Source organism: Sarcophilus harrisii, chromosome 1 (genome assembly GCF_902635505.1).
Source record: "Sarcophilus harrisii chromosome 1, mSarHar1.11, whole genome shotgun sequence".
NCBI classification, from domain to species: Eukaryota; Metazoa; Chordata; class Mammalia; order Dasyuromorphia; family Dasyuridae; genus Sarcophilus; species Sarcophilus harrisii.
The window spans coordinates 432,941,212-432,963,979 of record NC_045426.1 but is presented as its reverse complement, the minus strand read 5'-3'; the positions used below and the strand labels follow the sequence as shown (position 1 = coordinate 432,963,979).

Here is a 22,768-nt window from a genome sequence, read left to right as displayed (position 1 = left end):
AAAGGGCTAGAAGAATTCAGCATTTGGCATTTTCAACTATGAGAGACAAGAAAAGAAGTTAGGCCTTTTCTTTGACAAAAGGAACTTGCTGCTTTTTTTTTACACACACTAAAAAAAAAATTAAAAAGATGAAATGATGAAATAATTGTTTTTGATGTTGTCAATAACACTATTTCATTTTGCTCTAACAAATATTGATGATTATAGGAATTATTGTGGTATTTATTTATCGATATTACTAATATTATTTAACACAATACTTGTTAGTAAAAGCAATTCAAAAAATTTCTCCCCTCCCCTTGAAAATCCCTATCCATATGCTTTAGGGTAAAAGCATACTTGGAAATTACTTTAGTGGTTAAGGATTCAGTTCATTTAAACTATGTTGCTAGTCCAGCAGGTGAATTTCTTTTTTTTTTAATGATAGATTTTATTAAAAGACATATAGTACAACAATGGATTTTAAAAAAGAATGAATATCAGAGCTATTTAGCAAGAGTCACCATACACAAAGCAAAATAAATTTGTCTCTGATTTATATTCAGCACAGTTTTCAGTCTGAATCTTTTATCTCATTCTGTATGTGTTTATGCTTAATAGATTTTATGATACCTTAATTTCTTATTGCTATTTGGATATTTTGCTCATAGTTTTATATGAGAATAGAAAAGAAACAGAATACCAGTTTAACTGGAATGGAGAATTCAGAAAGGAAATTAAAGAATGATGTGACTTGTAAAAGAGGTTGGAGGCATCTTGTAAAATGTTTTAAAATAAAAGGTTTATAGTTGATTCCTGTATCAAATGCAGACTATAGATACTAGTTAGATTCGGAGAGAAACTCAGACTGGATAGTCTAGCCAATCAGAAAATGGTTGCTGAAGAGGGTAAAGGGTTGGATCCTTCTACATTTATTTACCTTCTCTCCCATCCTCATAGATGTAAGCCAAAGCATCCGGCAGCACATTTTACTCCTATATACCTCACTCTAGATCCACATTCATATTATATAAACCAAAATTCCTTTTCTTCTCTAATGTAGCCCCAATCCTTTTCTTCCTCATTCCAAAAAGCTCCTTCACAGGTAATCTAGTTAATCTCGTTATACTTCAACAAGATTTGAAATTGTATTATTACCTCAGGAATTCAATACATAGAAGAAAAGTACTTCCTCTGAATGAAAAATGCTGAAAAGTTGGGTTTCCTCAGAGTGTTGCAAGCTTCCAGATAGTGTGGGGTAGTGGATACTACTGACCAAGAGATTTTCAAAATGTAAGAGATTAAGGTAGGTTAAGATTCCTACAGATTTGCAGATTTGATATAATACATTCAAAAGTAAATAAAAAAGCCAAATTGTTAGCCACTGAGCCCTGGAAGAATACAGGACCTTGGTGTGATAACCCAGTACCAAATGTCTGTCAGAAAAACTGGCCCCAAGGCAAACTAAAGCAGCTGTTGCTTCTTTGCCGTAAGAGCAGAACTCAACCCTTAAAATTAACAAAAAAACACAAAGAAGTCTGACCTTAGCCAGATTTTTGTGGAGAGAAAGAAGAACAGACTAGACTCTGAGATTCCTAAAGGCAAATCAACTCCAGACAAAGCACCAAAGGGAAATGCAAGTTACTCCCCATTTTACAAGGCTTTCATGGAAGATTTCAGAAAGGATCTTGAAAGAGAGTTAGAAGAAAAATGGGGGAAGGAAATGCGATCTTTGCAAGAGGGTATGGAAAAGGAAAAATAGAAATTATTTAAAGAATATACAAAAAATACAAAATAGAATTAATGAAATGGAAAAAGCATATAACTCCTTACAAAATAGGTATGAACAAGAAACCAATTCTCTGTAAAACAGAATTTGTGAAATAAAAAAAAATTCAATTAAAAAACCAACTCATTTAAAAATTCAACTGAAAAAATACAAACGCCTTAAAAAAATAATTGAGGAAAATAATACACTAAAAATTTAGAATTGGACAAATGGAAGTGAATGACTCCATGAGACTTCAAGAATCAAACAAAACCAAAACTGTGAAAAAAAAATAGAAGAAAATGTGAAATACTTCCTTGGAAAAGCAACTGACTTGGAAAATAAAACTACAAGAAACAATCTAAGGATTATTGGACTTTCTAAATGCCATGATGAAAAAAGAACATAGACATCATCTTTCAGGAAATCATCAAGGAAAACTGCTCTGATGTCCTAGAACCAGAATGTAAAGTAGGAATTGAAAGAATTCACTGATCACCTCCTGAAAGAGACCCCAAAGTGAAAAGTCCAAGGAATATAGTAGATAAATTTCAGAATTATCCTATAAAGAGAAAAGATATTGCAAGCAGCCAGAAGGAAACAATTCAAATATAAAGGAGCCTCAATCAGGAATACTGAGGACCTAGCAGCTTCCATCTTAAAGGATCAAAGGGCCTAGAATCTGATATTCCAAAAGTCAAAGTCATTTAGATTGCAGTCAACATAAATTATCCAGCTAAATTGAGAATTATCTTTTTGGGGAGAAGATGGACATTCAATGATACAGGTGAATTTCATTTATTTCTGATGAAAAGACCAGAGATAAAGAAATCTGATCTCCAAATACAGAACTCAAGAGAAGCATAAAAAAGTAAAAAGGAAAGAAATCTTTAGAAAATTATTTCTGTTATGGGTTTACTTAGAAAGTGTGGGCATAATTTTATTTTAAGTAAAATAAAAAATAAACTAGATGTGGAAAGGGGATTATACTGGAAAAAGAGGAAAATTGAGGTAAAATGAGGGAAATTACATCTTATAAAGAGGCAAAGAAGACCTATTACAATCAAGAGAAAGAAAGGAGGGAATGAATATTGTGTGAATCTTACTCTCATCAGATTCAAGTCAAACAAAGAATATCTGGTTTCACAGAGAAAGTGGTTTCATCTTTTAGAGAACTGGGAGGGGAAAGGAGAAAATAGGAAGGCTAATAGAAGGGGAAACAAAAGTAACAGGGGGAAAGAATAAGAAAGGGGATGGGGCTGTAAAGGAGAAGAACTGTTTGAGGGAGGTAGTGATCACAAGCAAACTACTGGGAAGGAGGAGAGGGGGAAAGGAAAGAGAAAGGCATAACTTGGGTTACATAAAATGGCAGGAAAAACAGAATTAGCTATTTTAACTGTGAATGTGAATGGATGTATTCTCCCATAAAATGGAAGAAAATACCAAACTGAATTAAAAGTCAGAATTCTACAATATGTTGTTTACAAAAAACACATTTAAAACAGCATGATACATTTAGAGTAAATACATAGAGTAAATATAATTTAGAGTAAAGTTGGGGGTAGCTATCCTGATCTCAGATCAAGCAAAAGCAAAAATAGATGTAATTAAAAGAGATAAGGAAGGAAATTATATCTTGCTAAAGGGCACCACAGATAATGAAGCAATATCAATACTAAATATATGTGCACCAAGTGGAATAGAATCCAAATTCCTAGAGGAAAAGTTAAGAAACCTGCAAGAAGAAATAGACAGCAAAACTAAACTAGTGAGGGATCTCAAACTTGCTCTCTCAGAACTAGAGAAATCGAACCACAAAATAAATAAGAAAGATGTTAAGGAGGTAAATATAATTTTAGAAAAGTTATGTATAATACATCTTTGGAGAAAATTAAATGGAGACATAAAGTAGTACACTTTTCCTCTGCAGTACATGGAACCTATGCAAATATATCTATATAGTGTCAATTTTTGCATAGCCATATATATGTGTGTATATAGAGAGAGAGGCATAAAAACTTCAAAATCAAATGTAGAAAGGCAGAAAAAATAAATGCATTTTTTCAGATAATGATGCAATAAAAATCACATGTAATAAAAGGATAAAAGACCAGGGGAAAATAGAACAAAAATTAATTGGAAACTAAATAATTGAATCCTAAAGAAAGAATGGGTGAAACAACAGATCATAGGCACAATCAACAAATTCATCAAAGAGAATGACAATGATGAGACATATAAAAATTTGCAGGATATAGCCAAAGCAATAATTAGTAGGAATTTTATATCTCTAGATTCTTACTTGCATGAAATAGAAAAAGATCAATTATTTGGGTTTTCAACTAAAAAAGCTAGAAAATGAACAAAGAAAAACCCCCCAAGTAAATAACAAATATGAAATTTTGAAAGTAAAAGGGGAGATTAAGACAATTGAAAGTTAGAAAACTACTGAACTGAGAAATGAAACTGAGAGTTGGTTTTATGAAAAAATGAACAAAATAAACTTTTAGTTAATTTGATTATAAAAAGGAAAAAAATAAAATCAAATTTCTAGTCTCAGAAATGAAAAGGGAAAACTTTCCATCAATGAATTGGAAATTAGAGCAATAATAAAGTTATTTTGTCCAAATATATATCAATAAATTTGATAATCTAAGTAAAATGGAGGAAGATCTACAAACTATAGAGTGCCTAGGTTAACAAAAGAAGAAATAAACTATTTAAATAGTCCAGTTTTATAAAAAGAAATAGAGCAAGGTATTAAGAAAAGATCTCCTAGGCCAGATGGATTTATATGAGAATTCTGGCAAACATTTAAAGAACAATTAATTCCAATATTATATAAACTATTTGAAAAAATAGTGAAAGAGGGAGTTCTACCAAATTCTATAGATAAGGTATTACAACCTAAAATGGATAGGGCAAAACAAGAGAAAGAAAATTATAGACTAATTCCACTAATGAATATTGATACAAAAGTCTTAAATAAAATATTAGCAAAGAGACTACAGAAAGTTATTCCCAGGATAATATGCCATGAACAAAGAAGATTTATACCAGTGATACAGGATTAGTTCAATATTAGGAAAACTATTAGCATAATTGACTATTTCGATAACCAAACTAGTAAAAACCATGTGACTATTTCAATAGATGTAGAAAAAGCATTTGTTAAAACCCAACACTTATTCCTAAGAAAAACACAAGAGAAAGTGGACTTTTCCTTTTTTAAAAAAATTTTTTTTTTCCTTAAAAATTCCTTACTGTTTAAAACCATCAGGAAGATCATATGTAATAGGGACAGACTACAACAATTCCAAATAAAATCAGTAGTGAAATAAGGTTGTCCACTATCACCATCATTATTCAATGTTATATTATAAATGTTAGCTTTGGCAATAAGAGAAAAAAAAAAAGAAATCAAAGGAATCAGAGTTGATAATGAGGAAACCAAATTATCACTCTTTGCAGATGATGGTATTCTTAGAGAAATCTAGAGAATCAACTAAAAACCTACTAGAAACAATTCACAACTTTATCAATGTTTCAGAATACAGAATAAATCCACAGAAATCATGAGCATTTTTATATATTACCAACAAAATCCAGCAGATACAAGAGATACAAAGAGAAATTCCATTTGAAATAACTGTCAAAAATATAAAATATTTGGGAATCTATCTGCCAAGGGAAAGTCAAAAACTATATGAACACAACTAGAGTTGCTCATTGTGCTCATTGATAGGCAAAGGAAATAAAATTAAAATGACAATATTGCCTAAATTAATCTACTTATTTAGTGCCATACTAATCAATCTCCCAAGGAATTATTTTACAGATCTAGAAAAAAATAATAACGAAGTTTATCAGGAAAAACAAAAGGTCAAGAATTTCGAGACAATAAATGAAAAAAAATGCCAATGAAATTGGCCTACTTGTGCAAGGCCTAAAACTATATTATAAAGCAGAGATCATCAAAACCATTTGGTTCTGGCTAGGAAAAAGAGTACTGATCAGTGGAAATAGGTTAGTTTCACAGGACAAAATTATTATAGTAATCTAGTGTTTGTCAAACCAAAAGACCCCAGTTTGGGGGATAAGAACTCACTATTTGAAAGACACTGATGGGAAAATTGGAAACTAGTATGGTAGAAACTAGGCATTGATCCACACCTAACACCATATACCAAGATAAGGTTAAAATGGGTTCATGATTTAGACATAAAGAGTGATACTGTAAGCAAAGTAGAAGAACATAGGTTAGTTTACCTCTCAGACCTGTGTAGAAGGAAGGCATTTGTGACCAGAGAAGAATTGGAACTCATTATTGAACACCAATATATAATTTTTATTATATTTCGTCAAAAAGTTTTTGTAGAAACAAAACTAATGCAGACCAGATTAGAAGGAAAACAATAAATAGGAAAAATATTTTTACATTTACTAGTTATGATAAAGGCCTCATTTCTAAAATATATAGAGAATTGACTCATATTTATAAGAATTCAAGCCATTCTCCAATTGATAAAATGGTCAAAGGAAATGAACAGACAATTCTCAGATGATGAAATTAAAACCATTTGTACTTATATGAAAAGGTGCTCTAAATCATTATTAATCAGACAAAAGCAAATTAAGACAACTCTGAGATACCACTATACAGCTCTCCGATTGGCTAAGATGTCAGGAAAAAATATTTGTGTTGGAAGGGATGTGGGAAAACTGGGAAACTAATACATTTTTGGTGGAATTGTGAATGGATTCACCAATTCTGAAAAGTAATTTGGAACTCTGCTCAAAAGATTATCAAACTACGCATACCCTTTGACCCAACAGTGTTTCTACTGGGCTAATGTCCCAAAGAGATCTTAAGGGAAGGAAAATGACCAAATGTGCCAAAATGTTTGTGGTAGTCCTTTTTGTAGCGGCAAGAAACTGGAAACTGAGTGGCTACCCATCAATTGGAGAATGGCTGAATAAGTTATGGTATAAGAATATTATGGAATATTATTTCCATATAAGAAAAACAATCAGGAGGAATATTTCAGAGATGCTTAGAGAGACTTACTTACATGAACTGGTGTTAAGTGAAATGAGCAGAACAAGAGTTTCATTATCCCCAACAATGGCAAGATTATACGATGATCAATTCTAATGGATGTGGCTCTTCTCAACAATGAGACAACTCTAATAATCTTGCAATGATGAGAACCATCTACATCCAGAGAGAGGACTGTGGAAACCAAATATAGACCACAACATGGCATTTTCACTTCTGTTGTTGTTGTTTCCTTGAAATTTATTTTCTTTCTCATTTTACTTCCTTCTTGATATTATTCTTCTTATGCAGCAAGATAATTGTATAAATATGTATGCTTCTATTGGATTTACATACATTTTTAGCATGGTTAACACATATTGGATTACTTGCAATCTAGAAATGGGAGAAATGCAGGAGGGGAATTGAAACACAAGGTTTTGCAAGATGAAAAATTATCTTTGAATACGATTTGAAAACAAAAACTTCAATAAAAAACAAAATAAAATAAAAACAAACAAAAAGATTCCACAGAACAATTAAGTGATCAATAGTAGCCTTGAACAAACAAGGAATTGGGGAGTTAGGAAGGCACAGGTAGACTCAGCCAATCAAAAAGAGTGTTGTAGAATAAATAGCCTGATCCAGCCCAAACTAATTGGAATCAGTGACCTTATTTGACCAAATCACTGTGCCTGCTTAATAGGTTAATGGAATATTAACCAATACACCCTGTAGGAGGATTTTTCCACCATTTTAAAACATTGGGTGTATGATAAGGGCAAGGGAACATATTTATACATATTTAGGATAGAAACATGTAATAAACATATCAGAAAGACTGTAATGCAGAAAAAAAAGCCAATCCATTCTCTGAAAGGAGGAGTTGTGCCAAACTAACAACTAACTTCTCTCACTTCTGTGCTCAGGGCTGCCTCTTCCTGAAGAGTCCTGGAATTGGCTTCTGGTCAGAAACATAAAAACAATTCCTTAAGATACTTCTTTAATAGATTTTCCTTGATATTTGATTTTTAGTGACAAGAGTGTATTTCTAACACAGTAAATGTTCCTTTTCCTTAAAACTTAGCAATAGTTTTAATTCTTTCAGTTAGTCATTCCTCTTTCCAGGCCCTCTTTCTCTTGAATTTCCTCACTGCAATCATTATCTTTTTCTACTCCCTGAACTAGATTATTGGCTTTTTCTCCTTAAAGGATAATAAAGGGGAGGTCCTTAAACATATAACTACCAAACTGTGAAAGAATTGAATGCATTTATACTTCACCTTGTTTTTTAAAGCACCAATTGATACATCTCTATCAATTGACTTTTTATATCATAGTTCCATTACATGTTTCTCCTTGCAGAGAAACTCCTTCTCTTCCATAACAGGATTTATGGCAGTTAGAAAAACTGTAGAATTATTTTTTCCCCAGCTTAAAATTTTTAACTCTGAAAAACCACTTTGAAGTTGGCAATCCCCAGGGCTATGTGGCTTGAATTTGTTGATTGTTTTTTTTTTTTTGAAACTGTAGCCATTTTTATGGCAGTAGGATTCTTAGTAAGAAAAGCCTTTAATCTCTCTGTTGATATTACTTAAGCTCTATATCTCTAATTAATGCTTGTTCACACCATTAGAGCAATAATGCAAGACTAACTTGCTTACTAACAATGCTCCTACTTGAACTCAGAAAAGGTAACTTGAAATCTGCCTAGTCCCTTGTTACAGTGATTGCCCAGGCAATTAACCTCTTCTTCCACAAACCTTCAGAAGAAACTTAGTATGATAAGGATCCGAATTTCAAAAATCAATTTTTGTGACTCAATTGTCTAGCTTTGCTTTTAAATGCTTTCAGCTAAGATCTTTCCATAAACTTCAAATCCAATGACAAGTCTTAGCTAGTTTTAACATTCAATTAAACTGAACAAACATTTATTAATCACATACAATATTCAGAACAGTTATGTGGATCAAAATAATGGCTAAAAATGCAGCCTTAAATTCCAGAAGACTTAGCTTTAAGTTCTTATCTCAGACCACCACAGGCAGTATGATTCTGGGAAAATGATTTCAACTCTACACTCAGGCAACCTCAAAAATTATATAATTGTAAAACCTTCTCTGATAAACTACATTCTCTGAAATCAGAACACACATTTGCTTCAAAGAAAGAAACACAATGAAGATCTGGGTCCTGGGAAAAAGAAAATGAGGCCTAAAGTCATTAAACCTTACGTGGTGGCTTCTGCAGAGTTGATTATGCTCTTCCTTCAGCTATTTCATTCTACCCTAATACTAAAATTTTTCTATCAATTTTATCTGTAATTTGGTGCCTTATATGTGTGTTTTTGCTGTTTTTAGAGTAGTTTGGGGGCTTTCTCTCATGAGAGATTCAGGAACAAATTTCTTTTAGTTATGTTACTGGTCCTTTTGGTCTCAGTTTATTTTACACTTGAATTTATAACAGCAAACATTTGAATAAGAATTGAGCTGAATTAAGCATAGGTGTTATTCTTTGACCATCAAATTACATTTACCAGTAAAAAACGCTTTTCAGTAAAGCTTCACATTAAGCTTGTATCTTGTGAAGTAACAAGGGTTGAGGCAGGGCAAAGGTGGTATAAATGGTGAATGCAAGATGGAAAATGTTCAGGATATAAAGAATCCAAAACTAATTTTTGTTCTTGGTCAGTTGTGTCTACTTATTCATGAACCTATGGGGATTTTCATGGAAAAGATATTGGAATGGTTGACCCTTTTCTTGAAGAAAACTCCTGAGAAAACAGGTTAAGTGGTTTGCCTAAGGTCACACAATTAGTATGTGTTTGAGGGCAGATTTGAACTCAGGAAGATGAATCTTCCTGATTTTAAGCCAGACATTTTAACACTATACCAACTAGCTGCCTTACAACTATTTTTATATAGCACTAAATATATATGTTAACTACTTTTCTGACCAAAATATTATGAGGTAGATAGAGCAAATATATTTATCATTCCTCTTTTACAGATTAAAAAACATTCAGAGAGGTTGTGACTTAGTATCTAAGGTAACAATTGACCCAAGGTCTCCTGTCTTCAAAGCCAATGTTAAACTCTTCCACACTACCTCAAATTCCGTCATTTCTATCCGTTGTGTTTTATACAACATAAGGATATAATCTTAGTAATAATGCCCATTAGTATGAGACTCTTCTTTTTTGGGATAAAATGCTTATGCTGAGTTAATGAATAAACTTCAGGACAAGAGAGAAAGAGCTTCATTCTTCTTTGAACTTTGAATTTTCTTTGAATCTCAGAGTCTCATGGTGATTTGGGTACTTGATAGCTTTCAAGTTTGGGACAGAAGATAAGTAATGTCAATGCTCTTTCAGGGTCCTGACATGAAAGGACCCACCAAGCTCCATCATATCCCCATTCCAAGTTAACCATAAAGGAGACTTGGGGGAACTTGCCCTTGGTTGAGATCTAGAATTCTTTGCATTACATGCCATAATGGTGTGTATATAAACCAGTACAGAATGAAGTTCTCTTATTAAGATTAAAGAAACATACATACACATAAATGCACACACATGTATACACATGTGTTATATATGTGTGTTTATATGCATGTGTGTATATACATGTATATATATGTAAATATATATATATACATATATTTATATATGTTTGCACAGATAGAGACATAGTTTAGATATATATGCATATTCTATGTATATTTTCTGTTTTCTGTTTTTCTATAAATTAAATAAATGGGTTTGTGGAGTTACCATTTGGTGAGAAAAGAGTAAAGTGTTGAATACAAAGTTTGGATCATCCTGATTACTTCAATTATGAAAGAGTAAGCAGGAGTAAGTTTGAATCTGAAACCACAATCCCTATACTCATAATATTTAAGGATAAGATTGAATTATAGTCCAGTACCCTTCTCTCTGAATTAAAAAAGCAAAGCGATGTCTAACTTCTAATCCCAACTTCTTGTTTTCTTCTCCTCTAAATAATTAGTTTCTCTTGGAGAAAAGTGAGGGTACAAGATTCTTGAGAAGTCTACTGCCTCCATTTGAACTACAAAATGGCAACCCCCTACTACATATGGAGGACAGCTGTCATACCAAATATATTGTTGGTTTTTATGCCATTCCTTATTTTTCTCTGTATCCTATCTATAAGTTTCACAAAAGGAAAATGGAAAGGAGATAAAAGAGTTCACGAATTCCCTACCTCTGAATGCCCCTTGTTCATTTCATAATGTTATTAGGATTATCAAATAAAATTTATTTTTCAAAAATTATCTCAAAATGATTGAACAATCCATATAACTTAAAGAAAATCCAATTATTTGAAATTCTTATATAAGCAAGGCTTTTAAAGACATAGGATGAGTTTTTTTTTTCTCCTTTTTTCTATATTAAATAGAAAAGATATGCTTATTCTCTGTGTGATCATCAGCAAGTTACTTAACCTGTATAACTCTCAATTTAACCATCTGTAAAATGAGTAAAATAATAGCTCTCAGCTCACAGGCTTCATTTTGAGAATTAATTTTAAAGAACAAATGTAAAATGCTTTGCAAACCTTAAAAAAAAACTATTGAAATTCTTTTTGTCCTTGTTTTCCTTCTGCTCTCTCTCCTTCTCCTTCTTTTCCTCCTCTTCCTTCACCTTGACTCAGATAGGAATCTGTAGATTCTCATATGCAGTGTTCTTCATATATTTATAATACATAGTGCTTCCCTTTGAAAAAGGGAAGTACATCACTTTTAACTTATAAGAAATCAAAGATTTGAATAGCAAAAGCAGTCAGGCAAGGTCATATCAAGTGCAACTCAAATTTTAGTTTATTTTTAAATAAAATACATATAAGTCATTTTCAAGAAGAAAAAGGCAATGACTATGAATAATTAATAATAACCTTAGCAAAATGTGATGACAGGATTAGGTAAACATTCTTAAAGTCATAGATTTGGAGCTAAAGAGAAATTATAAGATTTGTTTGATCCAATATTTTCTTTTTATAGGTAATGAATGTGGGTCCCCCAAAGCTTACATAACCTGCCAAAGATTAGGGTTTCTGACTTTGGTTATATTTTCCCCCCCAAACTCCATACTTATATGGCAATGCCTGTTTATATGTATTTCTAAAACCATCACTGCATGAGCATGCATGCATTTAAATTATAACAGAAGGCTTCTGCAAGTTGACAGCTGTAGAAAAATATGTTCTTCATCATTAATGACTTAAGCTTGTTACTCTGTACATATGGTAGGGTGAAACCTCCACTAAATACTCTGATACCTCGCTATGGGGTGAAGGTGAGTTTGGCTTATAGAAGCAGGCTCTCTGAGAAGTTTTACCAAGCTGCAAAGGTGTCAAGCACAAGTCATGTCTAACAACACACCCCAAATATCTGTCCCTGAGCCTAATGAAATGTTCCAATCACAGAAAACTAGTAAAAAAATCACCAATTAATTTGGGAGGGAAAGACTATCTATCCAAATGAATAAAATCACAGACTTTTTAAATATTATCATTCTAGTCAATCAACAGTATATTAACATATCCATAGCTTAAGGTTAATGAATCATAAAATGTTCATAGTTAAATATTCTTAGAGGTCACCTAATTAGATTACCAATTTTTGATCCACATCTCTTGCATACATCAACTTCCTAGCTCAGTCTTTCTTACTTCAGATGACTCCATTAGCTTTCTAATTGGTCTCCCTGTTTTTAGGGTCTCTGTCTCTCTCTGTGTGTCTCTGTTTGTCTATCTCTTTTTCTGTCTTTCTCTCTGTCTCCCTGTTTCTATGTCTGTTTTTCTCTTTCTCTCTGTAGCAATCTGTGTACCTCTCTGTCTCTGTCTCTGTCAGTCTTGCTCTCTAACTCTCCCTCTCCTTCTTTCTTTCCCTCTCCCTCTCCCTCTTTATCTCTCTGTATCTTTCCCCTCCCTGCTCTTCCTCCTCCTCCTCCTGCTCCTCTTCTTCCTCCTTCCCCTATCTCTTTTCCATTTTACAGATAAATGCTCCCAAAATGAGATTCCCAAATATCCAAGTGACATGATCAGACTACATTTTCTTTTTTTTTTTTTTTTTATTTAATAGCCTTTTATTTACAGGATATATACATGGGTAACTTTACAGCATTAACAATTGCCAAACCTCTTGTTCCAATTTTTCACCTCTTACCCCCCCACCCCCTCCCCTAAATGGCAGGATGACCAGTAGATGTTAAATATATTAAAATATAACTTAGATACACAATAAGTATACATGACCAAAACATTATTTTGCTGTACAAAAAGAATCAGACTCTGAATTATTGTACAATTAGCTTGTGAAGGAAATCAAAGATGCAGGTGTGCATAAATATAGGGATTGGGAATTCAATGTAATGGTTTTTAGTCATCTCCCAGAGTTCTTTTTCTGGGTATAGCTAGTTCAGTTCATTACTGCTCCATTAGAAATGATTTGGTTGATCTCGTTGCTGAGGATGGCCTGATCCATCAGAACTGGTCATCATCTAGTATTGTTGTTGAAGTATATAATGATCTCCTGGTCCTGCTCATTTCACTCAGCATCAGTTCGTGTAAGTCTCTCCAGGCCTTTCTGAAATCATCCTGTTGGTCATTTCTTACAGAACAGTAATATTCCATAATTTTCATATACCACAATTTATTCAGCCATTCTCCAACTGATGGACATCCATTCAGTTTCCAGTTTCTAGCCACTACAAAAAGGGCTGCCACAAACATTCGTGCACATACAGGTCCCTTTCCCTTCTTTATAATCTCTTTGGGATATAATCCCAGTAGTAACACTGCTGGATCAAAGGGTATGCACAGTTTGATAACTTTTTGAGCATAGTTCCAAACTACTCTCCAAAATGGTTGGATTCGTTCACAACTCCACCAACAATGCATCAATGTCCCAGTTTTCCCGCATCCCCTCCAACAATCATCATTATTTTTTCCTGTCATCTTAGCCAATCTGACAGGTGTGTAGTGGTATCTTAGAGTTGTCTTAATTTGCATTTCTCTGATTAATAATGACTTGGAGCATCTTTTCATATGACTAGAAATAGTTTCAATTTCTTCATCTGAGAATTGTCTGTTCATATCCTTTGACCATTTTTCAATTGGAGAATGGCTTGATTTTTTATAAATTAGAGTTAATTCTCTATATATTTTGGAAATGAGGCCTTTATCAGAACCTTTGACTGTAAAAATATTTTCCCAGTTTATTGCTTCCCTTCTAATCTTGTCTGCATTAGTTTTGTTTGTACAAAAACTTTTCAGTTTGGTATAATCGAAATTTTCTATTTTGTGATCAGTAATGATCTCTAGTTCTGCTTTGGTCATAAAGACCTTCCCCTTCCACAGGTCTGAGAGGTAAACTATCCTATGTTCCTCTAATTTATTAATAATTTCATTCTTTATGCCTAGGTCATGAACCCATTTTGACCTTATCTTGGTGTACGGCGTTAAGTATGGATCAATGCCTAGTTTCTGCCATATTAGTTTCCAATTTTCCCAGCAATTTTTATCAAACAGTAAGTTCTTATCCCAAAAGCTGGGATCTTTGGGTTTGTCAAAGACTAGGTTGCTATATTTGTTGACTGTTTTATCCCTTGAACCTAATCTATTCCACTGATCAACTAATCTATTCCTTAGCCAATACCAAATAGTTTTGGTAACTGCTGCTCTATAATATAATTTTAGATCTGGTACAGCTAAGCCACCATCATTTGATTTTTTTTTCATTAATTCCCTTGAAATTCTTGACCTTTTGTTTTTCCATATGAACTTTGTTGTTATTTTTTCTAGGTCATTAAAATAGTTTTTTGGGAGTCTGATTGGTATAGCGCTAAATAAATAGATTAGTTTAGGTAATATTGTCATCTTTATTATATTTGCTCGCCCTATCCAAGAGCATTTAATATTTTTCCAATTGGTTAGATCAGACTTAATTTGTGTGAAAAGTGGTCTGTAATTTTGCTCATAAAGTTTCTGATTTTCCCTTGGCAGATAGATTCCTAAATATTTTATATTATCAGTAGTTACTTTAAATGGAATTTCTCTTTGTAACTCTGACTGTTGGATTTTGTTAGTGATATATAAGAATGCTGATGACTTATGTGGGTTTATTTTATAACCAGCAACTTTGCTAAAGTTGTGGATTATTTCTAATAACTTTTTAGCAGAATCTCTGGGGTTCTCTAAGTATACCATCATGTCATCGGCAAAGAGTGATAATTTGGCTTCCTCATTGCCTATTCTTATTCCTTTAATCTCTTTCTCAGCTCTTATTGCTATAGCTAGCGTTTCTAATACAATATTAAATAGTAACGGTGATAGTGGGCAACCTTGTTTCACTCCAGATCTTATTGGGAATGGTTGCAGTTTGTCTCCATTACATATGATGCTTACTGATGGTTTTAAATAGATGCTGCTGATTATTTTAAGGAAAAGTCCATTTATTCCTATACTCTCAAGTGTTTTTAATAGGAATGGATGTTGGATTTTATCAAATGCTTTTTCTGCATCTATTGAGATGATCATATGGTTTTTGTTAATTTGGTTATTAACATGGCCAATTATATTGATAGTTTTCCTAATATTGAACCAGCCCTGCATTCCTGGTATAAATCCTACTTGATCATAGTGTATTATCTTGGAGATGATTTTCTGTAGTCTTTTTGCTAATATCTTATTTAAGATTTTAGCATCAATATTCATTAGGGAGATTGGTCTATAATTTTCTTTCTCTGTTTTCAGCCTACCTGGTTTAGGTATCAGTACCATGTCTGTGTCATAGAAGGAATTTGGTAGGACTCCTTCATTCCCTATTTTATCAAATAATTTATATAGCATTGGGGCCAATTGTTCTTTAAATGTTTGGTAAAATTCACATGTAAATCCATCTGGTCCTGGGGATTTTTTCTTAGGGAGTTGTTTAATTGCCTGTTCTATTTCTTTTTCTGAAATGGGACTATTCAAGCAATTTACTTCCTCCTCTGTTAGTCTGGGAAGTCTATATTTTTGGAGGTAGTCATCCATTTCACTTAGGTTATCAAATTTATTGGCATAAAGTTGAGCAAAATAACTCCTTATTATTTCTCTAATTTCCTCTTCATTGGTGGAAAGTTCTCCCTTTTCATTTTTAAGACTACTAATTTCATTTTCCTCCCTCCTTTTTCTAATCAGATTTACCAAAGGCTTATCTATTTTATTGGCTTTTTCATAGAACCAACTCTTAGTTTTATTAATTAGTTCAATAGTTTTTTTACTTTCAATATTTTTAATTTCTCCTTTTAATTTTAGAATTTCCAATTTAGTATTTGATTGGGGGTTTTTAATTTGGTCTTTTTTTAGTTTTTTTAGTTGCAAGCCCAATTCATTAATCTTTTCTTTCTCTGTTTTATTCAAGTAAGCCTCTAAGGATATAAAATTCCCTCTTATTACCGCTTTGGCTGCATCCCACAAATTTTGGTATGATGTCTCATCATTGTCATTATCTTGAGTGAAATTATTAATTGTATCTATAATTTGCTGCTTCACCCAATCATTCTTTAAGATGAGATTGTTTAGTTTCCAATTACTTTTTGGTCTATTTCCCCCTAACTTTTTGTTGAATGTAGTTTTTATTGCATCATGATCTGAAAAGAAAGCATTTACTATTTCTGCTTTCTTGCATTTAATTTTGAGGTCTTTATGTCCTAATATATGGTCAATTTTTGAATAGGTTCCATGAACTGCTGAGAAGAAAGTATATTCCCTTCTATCTCCATTCAATTTTCTCCAAAGATCCAACATACCTAATTTTTCTAATATTCTATTTACTTCTTTAATTTCTTTCTTATTTGTTTTGTGGTTTGATTTGTCTAATTCTGAGAGTGCAAGGTTGAGATCTCCTACTATTACAGTTTTGTTGTCTATTTCTTCTTGCAACTCTCTTAACTTCTCCTTTAGGAAGTTGAGTGCCATACCACTTGGTGCATATATGTTTAATATTGATATTGCTTCGTTGTTTATGCTACCCTTTAGCAGGATGTAGTTTCCTTCCTTATCTCTTTTAATTAGATCAATTTTTACTTTTGCTTGATCTGAGATAAGGATGGCTACCCCTGCTTTTTTGACTTCACCTGAAGCATAATAGATTTTGCTCCAGCCTTTTACCTTTACTCTATATGTATCCCCCTGCTTTAAATGTGTTTCTTGTAAACAACATATTGTAGGGTTCTGACTTTTGATCCAGTCTGCTATCTGCCTCCTCTTTATGGGGGAGTTCATCCCATTTACATTTACGGTTAGAATTACTAAATCTGTCAGACTACATTTTCGAAAGATCATTTGACCTGAGTGGCAGAGGAATTGGAGTGGGGAGAGATTTCATGAACTCTTCAGGATAGAAACAAGTAGCAGTATACATCACAAACATTTCATCTTCTATTCCTGCACCTTTCGAAAGAATATCTCCATGTACAGAATGTATTATCTCTGAATTTCTGCCTCCTGAAATTCCCAGTTTCCTTCATATCTCAAATACTCATCACTCAAACAGTCTGTGTTTTCCTCATATTTCAGAAAATTACCCTGCATTTTATATAGTCTAATACATGCATACATAGCTGTCCTCTTCCAGTGGAATGTTAACCTCTTCAGTGTAGTGACTTGCATTTTTGTCTGTGGACCCTTATAGAGTGCCTGCTCCTCAAGACAAAGTTAATTAATAGGTATTGATTGATAGATTCATGAATCCTGACCTTCATTTTTAGATATATAAATGAAAATTCATAGGAATAAAATTATTTCACCAAGGTCACAAACCTAATAAGTGGTAGAGTACAGAGTCAGACCTAAGTCTTCCCATAATAATATTCTTGCTTTTTCTTCTACTCCTCACTTTCTGACTTGAAAGTTTAATGAAGAAATCTTTTTTATTATAGCTTTTTATTTATGCATGGGTGATTTTTCAGCATTGACAATTACAAAACATTTTGTTACAACTTTTCCCCTCCTTCCCCCCATCCCTTCCCCTAGATGGCAAGTTGACCAATACATGTTAAATATGTTAAAGTATAGGTTAAATAGAATATGTGTATTCATGTCTATACAGTACAAAATGTCAAAATGTAGACATAGTCTTTTTGTACAAAAAGAATCGGACTTTGAAACTGTGTAACAATAACTTGCAAAAATGCAGACGGACAAAAATAGGATTGAGAATTCTATGTAGTGGTTCATAGTCATCTTTCACTGGGTGTAGCTGGTTCAATTCATTACTGCTCTATTGGAACTGATTTGGTTCATCTCATTGTTGAAGAGAGCCACGTCCATCAGAATTGATCATCATATAGTATTGTTGAAATATATAATGATCTTCTGGCCCTGCTCATTTCACTTATCATCAGTTCATGTAAGTCTTTCCAGGCCTTTCTGAAATCATCTTGCTGGTCATTTCTTACCGAACAATAATATTCCATAATATTCATATACCACAATTTATTTAGCCATTCTCCAATTGATGGGCATCCACTCAGTTTCCAGTATTTGGCCACTACAAAGAGAGTTGCCACAAACATTCTTGCACATACAGGTCCCTTTCCTTTCTTTAAGATCTCTTTGGGATATAAGCCCAGTAGTAACACTGCTGGATCAAAGGGTATGCACAGTGTGATAACTTTTTGAGCATAGTTCCAAATCGCTCTCCAGAATGGTTGGATGTATTCACAATTCCACCAACAATGTATCAGTGTCTTAGTTTTCCAACATCCCCTCCAACATTCCACATTATCTTTCCCTATAATTCTACCCAATCTGACAGGTGTGTAGTGGTATCTCAGAGTTGTCTTAATTTGCATTTCTCTGATTAATGATGACATGGAGCATCTTTTCATATGGCTAGAAATAGTTTCAATTTCTTCATCTGAGAATTGTCTGTTCATATCCTTTGACCATTTATCAATTGGAGAATGGCTTGATTTCTTATAAATTAGAGTCAATTCTCAATTTATTTTGGAAATGGGTTATTTATCAGAACCTTTGACTGTAAAAATATTTTCCCAGTTTATTGCTTCCCTTCTAATCTTGTCTACGTTAGTTTTGTTTGTACAAAAACTTTTCAATTTGATATAATCAAAATTTTCTATTTGGTGATCAATAATGATCTCTAGTTCTTCTGTGGTCATAAATTTCTTCCTCTTCCACATGTCTGAGAGGTAAATTATTCTATGTTCTTCTAATTTATTTATAATCTTATTCTTTATGCCTAGATCATGAACCCATTTTGACCTTATCTTGGTGTACAGTGTTAAGTGTGGGTCAATGCCTAGTTTCTGTCACACTAATTTACAATTTTCCTAGCATTTTTGTCAAACAGTGAGTTCTTATCCCAAAAGCTGGGGTCTTTTATCTTTTCAAACACTTGATTATTATAGTTTTTAACTATTTTGTCTTTTGAACTTAACCTGTTCCACTAATCAACTAGTCTATTTCTTAGCCAATACCAAATGGTTTTGGTAACTGCTGCTTTATAATATAATTTTAGACCTGGTACAGCTAGGCCACCTTCATTTGATTTTTTTTTCATTAATTCCCTTGAAATTTTTGACCTTTTGTTTTTCCATATGAACTTTGTTGTTATTTTTTCTAGGTCATTAAAATAGTTTTTGGGAGTCTGATTGGTATAGCGCTAAACAAATAGCTTAGTTTAGGTAGTATTGTCATCTTTATGATATTTGCTCATTCTATCCAAGAACATTTAATATTTTTTCCAGTTGGTTAGATCTGACTTTATTTGTGTGGAAAGTGTTTTGTAGTTTTGCTCATAAAGTTTCTGATTTTCCCTTGGCAGATAGATTCCAAAATATTTTATACTATCGGTAGTTACTTTAAATGGAATTTCTCTTTGTAACTCCAACTGTTGGATTTTGTTAGTGATATATAAGCTAATGAAGAAATCTTAAAAGTTCATTATCACAGGTGTATTAGTGAATTGAAACACTAAGAAATCAGTGTTTGTCATTATTTTCCAAAATATTTTGACACTTCTGTTCCCATATTTATTTGAGAGCCATTAATTGAAGGGCAATGTCCCAGTTACCAAGAGGGTGACTGTTTCCACTGCTGCCTCCAAGCTTGGGCTGAAGCTAAAAATGACCCTTGGTGATATTGGCATCAAAATGTGTGAGGAACAGCAGTCATCTCCATCTAAAATACCTCTGAAAAAGGAAATCAAGTTCTAATAGTAAAAGCAGCTGATAAAAAAGCCTCCCAATCCATTAGAAAAGATTCCTCTTCCTAAAATCGTTAAGGAAGAGAAACTAACTTGTGAACTCATTAGGCTGGATTCTCCATCTCTAAGCCCAATGGAAACATCTGGGTCTGTGTCTACAGAAGAGTTTCTGTGCCAAACTTTTTTCCAGTGTCATACTTGGACTGAAAGATTTTGAATTCCAAAGATACAGCTGATCCAAAACTTCGTAGTAAAGATGTGAAAGATGTGCATTGCTATTTCAGACAACTTGAGGAAGAGCACATGATTAGACCAATATACCTGGTGGGTCAAGAAGCCACTGGGAACAAAACAGCCATCCTAATTGACTGGTGGGTAAAAGCACAGATGAATTTTACGTTGCTATAGGAGACTATCTACATGACAGTGGCCATTATTAACTGATTTATGCAGGATAATAGTGTGTCTAAAAAACTGTGGGAGTTGGTGGGTGTTATCCCCATGTTCATTGTCACCAATTATGAAGTGATGTGCCCACCTGAAATTGGAAACCTCGCCTTTGTAATTGGCCATATTGCAGAAAGCACCAGATTCAGTAGATGAAAATGAAGATTCTAAAAATTTTAGACTTAAGTGTAGGTTGTCCTTTACCACTATACCTTCTATGCTAAATAGCTAATGTAGTAGGAATTAACATTGAATAGCACACTTCAGTTAAGTAAACTGGATGGAAGTCACAAAGTTGGACTATGACAATGGTTCTCAACGTATGGTCCAGAGAATCCTGGGGGGACCTGAAGCTCTTTTAGTGGGTCTAGAAATTCAAAATTAGTTTTTCTAATATTATAAAGAAAACCCACCTAAACCAAAACACTTTGGACAAATCTTCAGTAAATTATAATAGTATAAAGATACTGAAAACAAAGCTTGTGAACCTCTGAACTATAATATGATCCCCTTCCTTTCTTCCTTTCTTCCTTCCTTCTTTCCTTCCTTCCTTCCTTCCTTCCTTCCTTCCTTCCTTCCTTCCTTCCTTCCTTCCTTCCTTCCTTCTTTCCTAGACTGCAGCAAATGAATTTTGCTTGATATTGAAAGTCCTTAGTAAGGGTAAATGGACTCTCTCCAATACTACTTGTCTTATACATAGGAGGTCCTTCCTGTAATGCAGCATTTGGCTAAGAATGATATTAATGCACCAGGGTTACAAAGCAAAAAGCAAACAAAGATCAGCACTATTTCACAATTGAATTCTATAGTATTTTAAGATCTGTGGCTTCCATTAACAAAAGTGCAAGTGAACTGTAGTGAAACCTGTAATAAAATTGGCACTGTGTGCTTTTTTGCACATATTAGAGTTACCAAATATTTGTCATAATCAAGTTTTCTCTTGTCTCTTTTAAAATATTTCCATTAACAAATTAAAATATACCTTAAAAAGTTTAACAATTATCTTTGTAAGAAATGCTAAACAGAAGCATAACTTACATTGCTAAGTATAACAAGCAACATTTTAATCAATATCTCAATCAAGCCTTGTGTGTTGGTGTATGAATGTATATATGTTTATAAGTATGCATATATGTATATGTGTATACACACACACAAACTCAGATGTATGACTGTTATATATTTACTGTATACCTGTTTTCTAGGTTCTCAGTCCTGTGCCCCAGGGTTACAAAGATGAAATTTGCATAGTATCTTTTTTCAAGAAATTTATATTCCTATGGTCCTTCTAGCTCTAAATCCATTTATTGGGTTCAATAACTATGAAGTGGTAAAAACTGGTTTGACTCATAATGTCCTCAGACCAGAGGATTCATGTATGCTAGTGTTAATAAACCCAGAGATTGGATATTATCCATCACCCTACCTTTGGCTTTTACTTGGATTGTCGGAGTTGCAATTAAGTTTACTGTGCCCATACCTTTCCTTCCACATTTCTTAATAGGCAATTCAGAACATATCTTTATTTCATTAGTCCTGGCTATATTTTTGTCTCTTTCTGTGGATAGAGGTAATTTTCTGAGTCACCAGCTTATTCCCACCCTCTACCCCCACCCCCTACCAACCACCCCCCATTCTCCTCCAACCTCCCCCCATTCCCCTACCTCCTAACCCCCAACCTCCTCTCCCCTCCCCCCCCAGCCACCTCCTAAAATTCTATAGTTGTGAACTCTGAGAGATTCTGGGATTTTGCTCAGAGTATGAAACCAGTGGTCCAGAGGGACCACCCTGTGTGTTGCTCTCAGCCAAAAGCAATAAGTACTACACTTTGAGACTGGTCCTTGTTATCATTTTTCATCTCCTATCCTTGTGAGTAGTAATGATATTTGTTCACTTCTGTCTTTGGGTGATATTTTTTTTATCTGAACTTTCTTGCAAGAATAATCATCAGGTAAATAGACACAATATTATTTTAGGAACATAAGAATGTTAACATAAGCTAGCTACCCATTATAGTTGGAAAATAGCCACTTGATTAACCTTGGCCTGGGAGGTACTGTGATTCAAATTTGTCTCTGACTCTTACTAACTGTATGCTTCTAAATGTCTGAATAACTTCTGAGTGAGAATCAGATGAAATGGCATCTGTAAATATATAACCCTATAATCATGATACAATATAAAAGTCAATGCATTTAGAACCAGAAGAATTAGCAAAACTCTGATCTTCCATTTATTATCAGTGTTACCATGGGATTTCATTCTGAAGACCACCATATTGCTAGGAGTAATAATTTCAGTTA

General features: G+C 33.3%; 1 pseudogene; it reads left to right on the top strand.

Moving 5' to 3' along the window:
- The first annotated feature begins 12,003 nt into the window (after positions 1–12,003).
- Positions 12,004–21,006, top strand: LOC100919570 (annotated as a pseudogene).
- The last annotated feature ends 1,762 nt before the right edge of the window (positions 21,007–22,768 follow it).